The 10221-nt window shown below is 41.7% G+C and overlaps 1 pseudogene; it reads left to right on the top strand.

Moving 5' to 3' along the window:
• The first annotated feature begins 1612 nt into the window (after window positions 1-1612).
• On the top strand, window positions 1613-6697 carry LOC113015556 (P2Y purinoceptor 14-like; annotated as a pseudogene).
• The last annotated feature ends 3524 nt before the right edge of the window (window positions 6698-10221 follow it).

Genomic DNA, 10221 nt, shown 5'->3' on the forward strand with positions numbered 1-10221 from the left:
CTGAAGCAGCTTTTCCTGCTCACTGAAACCTCCAGAAACACAGGTGAGTCCTGCTGGTTAATCATCCCTGAATCTTTTGTGCTCATGCTGAATTCATGCTTGACTTTAAAGATGACTTAACATTTCCTGACCTGGGGACCAGAAACACTTAAAATCAACTCCACACAGCTGCCTCAGCACCACTGCTGCCTCTATCAGGATGCATATGTAATGACACCATTACAAATTTCTCACTGACTAAGGCTTAGGTGCGTCCTGGTGCCACGTGGTGTAATAGTCATCCTTCCACTTATATATGTGGTTCATAATGAACAGTCTGTCATTAGCCCATCATTACATTCAGTGCTGTGTGTTCAGTAATCCAATATTCAGTCATTCTTCTGCTGCACAAAAGCGTTTCCTTCAAAAAATACATGTACGGTTATGCAAGCAGTAAACCTCAAAGCTCTGCTCATCTGTGCTGAGCAAAGTTGTAGAAAACGGTTTAACAGTTGAACCACTTTAATGCTGTTGTTACAGCCACACTGCAAAATGAGCTGTGGGAGTGTGGGGGGCAGGTGTAAAAGGCATGCAGTGCTTATTTATCACATGTTTCAACAACGATCAAGAAAAAACAGAGGTGGGGGAGGAGGACCAGGCGGCTGAGCCAAATTAGAAAACTCAATAATAAAACAAAACTGGTCTACAGCTTCTCGAAAGGTCATGTCTATCTACAACAAGTTCAGTCAAAACCATACAGATGTAGCATCAACCGCATAGGGTAGTGTTTCTAACATGTGTCTGTCTATGTGCTTTATATGTATAGAGTACCCTAGAATTAACCTACACACCTGCCCACAATAAAGACGCTACTAATACATAGAAAACAGGAGCTGCCCCCTTTGTAATGATCCCTGGTGAGTGATTGGTCGCCTTTGTCCAGATCAGCCAACACGCATGTACGAGTCAATTTTGAGAGGTCTAGCAGGTGGAGGCTCGAGGCGCTAAACCTGGAAGACAAGAGAGTGACAGAACAACCAGTTGAATATAAAACTGGGTTCTGAAAACTAAGAAGGAGCTCCTGATGAGATTCATATCAACAAATTTAATCCTCATGGCATGCTGTCTAAAGCTACGTGCAGGATCTGAGAAAACAGTGAAATATTTAGCACTGTGCTGTTCTTAAAGAAGACATGAAACACTACACAGTTAAAGAGTAATTTAATCCATTGAGCCCTGCTCTTTATAAACTGACACAAAGTTTATGTTTAGCACCATCTTCTGTTGGTACAGAACATCATGTGGTTGGTTGGTTGTAGCTGATAGACTTACATTAGTTTATGTTAGCTAACTAGTGACCAAATCAATTACTCAGAGGAAAATAAGGAAACTAAAACTAACAATCAGTTTACAGGGATCACTTTAGTGCTGAAACAGTGAGTTTGATGTTCAGAAATATTCAGAAGATATAGTGTCCACTTTCATTGCCCGTCTCTTTAGCAGTAAGTAGCAGAAACATTCAGCCATAACTGAATAACTGACCAGAAGATGACATTTATCAAACTTTCTGAGGGATTTAGGGGATCTCAACATTATATTTAAAATTAGTTTGACTTTTGATTTACCTAAAATAATATGAAGGTGTATCCTATCAAAGAGAGATCTTAATGAAGGGGATTTATTTTTCAGCTCCAGAAACATGAATGAACCAATAAATGTGACAGATGGCCAGACCTGTGATTATGTCAACACATCAGTCAACTCTTTCTTTATTCTGGTCTACAGTCTGGTCTTTCTGGTGAGTTTTAAGTCTTCAGATTGTGCTCTGATGGAAACGAGGTTCTCTGTGCATCTACCAAAGTCCTGTCGTCCTCTCTGTGTCTCTACAGGTGGGTTTACCCCTCAATGGCTTCATCATGAAGTTTTACTTTTGTGGAGCTCGGCAGCAGGCATCAAGCAGCTTGATGGTCTACATGAAGAACCTGACAGCTGCTGACTTCCTGCTCTGCCTCTCTCTGCCACTGCGCATCAGCCACTATGCTAGCAGCTCTCTCATCATTCAGCAGCTCTACTGCAGCTTTGGGGCTTCTGCTTTCTTCCTCAACATGTATGCCAGCATCATATTTATGGGGTCCATTGCTGCTGACAGGTAAGGAACCTAGTAAAACCAGAATAATGTGTTAGTTATGAACCCTGTGCTCCAGATCAAAGTGTAGAAATCTCCTTTGGACTTAATAATTAATTGACCGGCCCACCAGGTATTAAAGCCATAAAGACTTTGAATGAAAACAAACCCTGTTGTGACAGTGATGTACAGTCTTGTTGGTATATGTATGATTTCTATACATTTTACATCACATACAAACTTTAGTTGTAACATTCAGATAATTATTTATTAAAAGCGAGATATTTTAAATAAGAATAAGAAAGAAAAGTATTTCTTTGTGCCCCCCTCTCCCTGTTAATGCCCTACCTGCCCCCCTGGCAACACTTTGCTAGATCCGCCCCTGCACAGTTACCAACTGTCAGCTACTTAGAAAAGGATCCTGGTGTTATTTGTCTCTCAGAAAAAGTTCATAACTTCCCTTCAACTCATTCATGTCACCTAAAAGGTAAACCTGTTTCTCCATCACCTGTTCAGCTCTGATGATCCAGTAAGGACATCTCCTGGTTTCATCTTCATGTTTCCCTCTCATCACATAACCAAACCATATCATGACCAGCAGCTTTACAGCTGTGGCTCCAGCAAACATCAGCTGATACTAGAAATTAATATTAAATAAATTCTAGCAACAGCTGATCAAGCTTAAACGTGCTGCTGTTGTTTAGCGCGACCTCCGCCTGTTTCCCCGTTCTGGCGCAAAGTGCGCAAAACAAAAAATAGAGACGGGACCTGCGACAGAAAAGCCGATCAGCTGATCATTGATCAGTTTCATGATTGAAGTGGGAGAGGGAGGGGGAGAGAGTGAGAGTAGAAAAGGCAGCTGTGCAGCATAAAGACGCAGAATAACTCCAGCTTTGTGTCTTTTTCATTGTAGCTGAAGTCCGGGACAAACTGTGTTCCTTTTCAGCTCAATACCAAACGCGCCCGCCACGGATCTCTGCTCCTCCTGGCTTCCCTTTTGCTCACCACCTGCTGGCCTCTGTGGGAGCTCTGCCATAGCCACCACCAAACATCAGAGTTATTTTTACACATCGACCTGCATCTGGCCAATCCACCACCTTTCATTTTTTATACCGTTACAAAAACAACAACAACAACAAAAAGAAAAAAAGATTGGCCCATAATAAGCTATGTTGGCACCTCTGTAACAGCTTAATTAAGTTGTCTCCTGCCTCCTGTCTCTTCTCGCTAGGTATCTGAAAATTGTTCATACTTCACAAATGCACATGCTGCAGACAGTACAAGCAGCAAACATCATCTCCATGGTCACCTGGGTTTTTCTTCTGATTCCTGCCATCACCTACACCATCCTGTTCACCCAAGAACCTCTGAGTTCTACCCTGAGCCGCTGTGGTTCCCTCTTTAGTGCATCACTCAGCCTGGTCTTCAAAATAATTCACATCAGTTGCACTATCATCTTCCTCGTGGTCTTCATATCTTTGGTCTTCTTCTACTACAATACCTCCCGCAGGGTGTTGAAGGCACAGCAGAGGCAGCTGGCCTCCTCTGAGAAGCTGGTGAAGTCTCGCAGGAACATGTTGGTGCTGGTCAGCATCTTCTGTGTTTGCTTTGTCCCCTATCACCTGGTTCGACTTCCCGACACTTTTCTTTTGAACAGCTGCTCTGTGGGGCCAATGTTGTTCTACCTGAAGGAGGCAGCCACCATGGTGTCAGTTTTCAATGTCTGCCTGGACCCTGTTGTTTACTTTTTCCTCAGTAAGACTCTTTCGGGCTCAAGTGAGAAAGGCGTCCAGGAGAGCCAACATTCAACAAACGGACAACAGGTCAAATTGGTGAGCTGTGAGGAAAACAATGCACTTTATTAAATGTGTGAAATGTGAGTTTTGTCTAAGATTCTGCTTTAATAGTTACACATGTCTGGATGACTGCATCACTTTTTAGCACTTTTTATTTTTGATAACAAAAAAATTAAATATAGCTAATATCTTCATTTCTTTTCCTTATAAAAAATCCAGCATTCACAACCATTTTTTGCTTTACTGACATCTTATTTCTCCATTTTGTTAATAAGAAATAAGAAATTTATAAATAATGATAAAATGAGAGTTGATGTGTTCACATGTTAAACTGGTGCTTTACGCAGTCTGGGAGCTGCTCCAGACTCCTTCACCTTGCTTCAGTAAGGCTTGTATCAACATTTTATGCACTATCAGTGCCCGAGGTTATAACAGGTATTAAAGGATTCTGGTTGTTTTGATTTTCATCGTCTGAGCAACTGAAACCAAAGCTGCTCTCCATCCATCCATTCGCTTCCGCTAATACTTTTCAGGGTCACGCTGCTGGAGCCTATCCCAGCTGTCATAGGGCGAGAGGCGGGGTACAGCCTGGACAGGTTGCCAGTCTGTCGCAGGGCTAACACACATCATTTTATTGGAGCTCAAACTCTCAGTCATGCCTCCATGCTGGTTGGGAACTGCAGAAACCCTTGCATTTGAACCCTTAAATGGCATTCATTACTTAATGACTTAATCAGTGTTTGGAACTCTCACTCAGTGTTGGCTCTCTCTGTGGTATTCTATCACTTCCTGTTCATGCTACAGTGCACTGTGCTGTTTTGTGTAGCTTTTGTGTGTACTTGTTTAATTAAAAACACTTTCAATTGAAATTAACTGCCCTTTATATTCACAGTACTTTTGTCTTTTATTTTAGTCTTTCGACATTTGCTAGCTTAGCTTAGTAATAAATTTATTTGTATTAAATGCAGCCTATTTGCAGCTCTGGAGGCCAGGATCACTGAATTGGCTCAGAAACCTGGAAATCCTGTAGGTAGCCTGTAGTTGGTAACTTTGCCACCATTAGCTTTCTCCCAGCAGAAACCAGGCTGGCTGGGTGATAGTGAGGAGGAGCTGAGTCCTAATTGGAAGTCCCCGATTCACTTCACCATGTTCATGTGTCTAATGATTTTTCCCCACTCTGCGACACACCAACTAAGGAACAACAACTGTGATTCTATTTTAAGAATCATGAAGTGAGAGACATCAGCACCCATCACCAATTGTCTTCCAGAGCAGGCGACACCTAACAGAAACCTGAAACTACTGGCTCTGGATAAATGTAGATTTAATAGAACAATAACTCCTGCTGGCAGTAATGACACCCAGTTACCTCAATTGGAGTCTAGGTATTGTTACAAGTTCAAATATTGAGGGTGAGCACAAAAACAGCAATTGGTCCAGGAGAGTCGGTCAAACAATGATTTTAATGAACACACGCGTGGGGAGATGAACACTGCACACAGACAGCATCGATCAATCGATCACTGAACAGATGATGGATCAATAACTGCAGCTGGATTGTGTTTGTTCTCTTCATCAGATTCCTGTCAACTCAGAATCGACACAAACACAGTAAACAGACACATTAAACTGTCTGACAACAACAGGAAGATGACACATGTGGAGGAGGTTCAGTCATATCCTGATCATCTAGACAGATTTGATTATTTTTTTCAGCTGATGTGTAGTAATGGTCTGACTGGTCGCTGTTACTGGGAGGTCGAGTGGAAAGAAACAGTTGAGATATCAGTGAGTTACAGAAGAAAAGGAAACAGTTATGACTGCGTGTTTGGATGGAACGATCATTCCTGGAGTCTGATCTGCTCTGAATATGGTCCTCATTATGTGACATCCATCTCCTCCTCCTCCCCCTCCCCTGTCTCTAACAGAGTAGCAGTGTATGTGGACTGTCCTGCTGATCCACCTCCACACCTTCAACACCACATTCACTGAAACTCTTTATCCTGGGTTTGGGTTCAATCCTGGTTGCTCGGTGCGTCTGTGCAGAGTTGGGTGTAAAGAGTGTCTCCTGTTAGAGAAACACTCTGACTGCTGAACAGTTCTGTCTGTTTCACTCAGAAACATGTTTTCAGATTCATGGATTCAATCAGTTGATGTTTTCAACTGTTCTAAATGATTCCTTGTGAACTTCTTCCTCTTCAGTCCTTTAGCAAACAAACATGTTAACATGTAGATACTAGACTAAGATGAATATATCATCTGAATGCAGGGAATGTGAACTTTGATTTTTAGGAAATTAACATAATTCCTCTCATCATCTTATAATATTAGAATATTTCAAATCAATCCAATGTATTTGAAATGTCAGATATAAAATCGAGCACTTCACTCTCGCTCTGCAGGCCTACTTGTTGTTCCTAGAGTATTTAAAAGTAGAATGGGAGGGAGAGCCTTCAGTTTTCAGGCCCCTCTTCGGTGGAAACAGCTTCCAGTTTGGATTCAGGAGACAGACACTATCTCTACTTTTAAGATCAGGCTTCAAACTTTCCTTTTTGCTAGAGCATATAGTTAGGGCTGGACCAGGTGACCCTGAATCCTCCCTTAGTTATGCTGCAATAGGTGTAGACTGCTGGTGACTGAGTGTTTCTTCTTCATTCACCATGTTTGTATATACAACTCTCTGCCTTTAATTATGAGTTATTGTATTATTGTCTTTACCTTACAATATAACATGTGAATATAAAGCACCTTTAGCTGACTGCTGTGCTATAAGAATAAAATTAAACTGAAGGTAACACTGTAATATGTGTGTCTGTGTTTGTCTGTGTGTGTCCTGGAACTACCTGCTGTACTGTAAGACAAATATGAAAGCTACTGGACCAGTTCTAGGTTGGCAGGAGTGGTGGAGCAAAGCACCGTGTAAAGATCAGAACTGAAAACCTTTGAATGAAAAGTCGGCATCTTTAATAAAACACAAACAGGTCACACTTAACCGTCCATAGATTAAGATCATTTTAGTTATCCCAGCTTTGTTCTAAATGACACACCGAGGTTATTCTTTAAGCTTTAGTTCTTGATTTACAAATAAGATTGAAACTAAAACCTTCAGTTTCACAGTTTCACAACTTATTTAAGACAAACTGAGAGTCTGAGAGTCTAAAACCGGTCTGTTCTGCAGGGCAAATAAAGCCAACTTAGTGCTATGAGCTCAATGAATTTATGCCCACTACTGATCATGGTGAGCAGTTTCTGTCTTTGCTTGCAAGAATTCTAAATTGTTCTCAAACCCAATTTGGTGCTTAAACACAGAGTTCCTATAGAAAAATCTAATTTGGCTCAAAACAAGAAAATAATAATAATCATTAGCATATAACATGAGTCAATAGTTCAAATAATCACACTTTCAGTTCAGTTCTATGTCAGTGTGATCAGATCAAAGCACCCCTCCAATCCGGTCGTTAAGTCTGACGTCACTAGCCGTGTCTGGGCCTAAACTCCGCTGCAGGTCCATATATATAACGATCACTATGGCATTACTGAGTTGAAAAACTGTCTAAAGTCTTTCATCTTTAATAAAATGATCAGCGTTCTGCTCTACCAGGTGTAACAATTGAGTTTAACATCCAGGCATCCATGAAAACTGAATTTATGACATTTAACGGAGTTAGAAGTTAGCAGGAAGTTAGCTCGCTAGCTTCTATCTAAATACAATATAGCATATCCTGACTGCGGGGTTTTGGAAACAAATTAAAACGTACAGCTCTGCTATCACTTGCAGCATAAATGAAGACAGAAAACTAAAGAGCAGTGACGTTTGTAGGGTTACTAAAGTTTGGTCAGCTGGTATATAATGATGTGCTAGCGACACAGCTATGTTAGCATAATATAAACAAGCTAACTTTTTTTCCACTCGACAAAAGTTAACGTGAGTGTTCTCAGTGGTCAGGAACAAATGTAATCGCATGGCAGGATGCTGTAAAAGGAACATGGGGGAACATGTTCCCTCTAAGCCTGAAGGAAAAAATAAGGAACACACACATGTAAAGGAAGCACTCAAAACATGCGGCTATCCTAAATGGGCGTTCTTAAAGTCAGCAAAGAGGCACAGAAAAGAAGACCAGACACCAGCGAGGGAGGATAAGAAGGACAGACACAACAACATTGTCATCCCCTATGTAGCCGGTGTATCAGAAAAACTCAGGAGAGTTTTCTCCAAGCATGACATCCCGGTGCATTTCAGACCCAGCAACACACTCAGACAAAAACTGGTTCACCCGAAAGATAAAACGCCAAAACACAGACTTAACAATGTGGTGTATGCTGTACAGTGCAGCGAGGAATGCCCAGACCTCTACATTGGAGAGACCAAACAGCCACTTCACAAGCGCATGGCACAACACAGAAGAGCCACCTCCACAGGACAAGACTCAGCAGTCCATCTGCATCTTAAGGATAAAGGACACTCTTTCGAGGATGCCAATGTTCACATTTTGGACAGAGAGGACAGATGGTTTGAAAGAGGAGTGAAAGAAGCCATCTATGTCCACTGTGAGCGACCATCTTTGAACAGAGGCGGGGGTTTACGACACCAACTCTCTGCCATCTATAATCCAGTTTTGAGATCCCTTCCCAGACACCTTAACGCCCACTCACATCCTGGGCCATCTGATCTCAGGAATTCGCATGATAAGGTGGGGCCAGGTTTCACAATGAACTCACCCGAAACTCTGGCTGATTGGGGCCCACACCCAGTTTCACACCTTGGCTCAGGCGATTAGAGGATCATCAGGGGGTCCTTTTGTCCCTCCGTGGGGGGTCACTCCCACTAGGTTTATATCTGGGACTCTCCACCATTTGACCTTAGAACTGAAGAAGCTTCTCGGATGAGAGGTGAAACGTCTTCAAGTAACTTAAAGAAGTCCAGACGCTTTTCTATGCAAGCTCCTTTGACTACGATGACCTGGATGACTGAGAACCTTCACAGACATGCTGTAAAAGGACCAAACTTCAGCCAGGAGAACAACTGAGATGATCAATCCACAATACGAGGTTAGTCATTCATATACTGCTGCATGGGCTGGGCTGTAGTTACATCGTAAGGTTTTAAAAACTGAGCTTAAATAAATGATTAGCAGGGAGGTCAACAGTGATCACTGACTGTTTTAGGAGCTTTTTGAGATTAAATAGAAGAAAATACAAAACATTAAACATGTTAACAACACAAAAGCCATATTAAATGCAGACTACTTTAGGCCCGGAAGTAGGATTCCTGACGTCATCACTTAACGACCGGATGGCCAAACCCATCTGTTCTCTGATTGGATAGTTAAATTTGTGATTGACAAGACATTGGCCAATCAGATGAAAGGAAGAAAAAACGGGTCAAAATTCATACTTGTAACTTGATACTTGAGTGCAGAATTTGACATGTATTTTTTGGCTAAGTCCACACACAAATTCTTTTTACACATACAAATCCTGATTTACAAGTACAAAATATTTACGACCACAATTTGAGTCGGGAGATGGCAGGACTGGTTGCTTGTTTCCCAGAAAAGAGTCATAATAGTATTTGTTTTTGTTGTGGTATTATACTGTATTGCCCACTTACAGGGTCATCCTGTTTGTGAAGCAGATCACTGATTCACATTGAAGTTCAGCATGCTGGAACTTCTAATTTCAACTGCTGAAATGAATTAAATCTTTTAAAAGGTAGTCATTGTCCTGTACTTCCCGAAAGAAAGAAAAAAACCAAAGAACACTAACAGAGGTCAGGTTGCCCAGGTGTTTGGCCTGGTCTATCAGAGATCCTGAGGGCAGCTGTGGATCATCCAGCAGGGGGCAGCCTTATAGCAATCGGAATATGAATGTGAGTGAATGTTAGATAACCAGCATTTATACAGAAGTAAAAGCTTAGAAAAAGTGTGTGTGTGTGTGTGAATAATGCAAGTGGTGTAACTTGCTTCATTCACCCACTCTGAGTAATGAGAAAAACGCTATATAAGAACCAGTCTGTTTGTTATTTACACAAATATCAAAGCTGAATCTCTCTCTATTCCACTTTTCTTAACACCTGCCATGATATTGAGAGAAGAGTAAGGTTGCTAGCATAGCTGAAGATTGAGGTGATGTTTGCATGCTGGTGCCTTTTAAGCTAATGTCAATTGGTAGGCCCATGAACCTGCTATACAGGAAGTCTGGTTCAGCTCCTTGAAGTTCTAATCCCTGATCCTATGAGTCGATGTGGGTGGGAGGACTCACACAGCCTGACTGCCTTGACATCTGCGTGTCTTCCCTGCTCACCCTGATATAAAGAAATCT

This window comes from Astatotilapia calliptera, chromosome 3, assembly GCF_964374335.1.
Source record: "Astatotilapia calliptera chromosome 3, fAstCal68.1, whole genome shotgun sequence".
NCBI lineage: Eukaryota > Metazoa > Chordata > Actinopteri > Cichliformes > Cichlidae > Astatotilapia > Astatotilapia calliptera.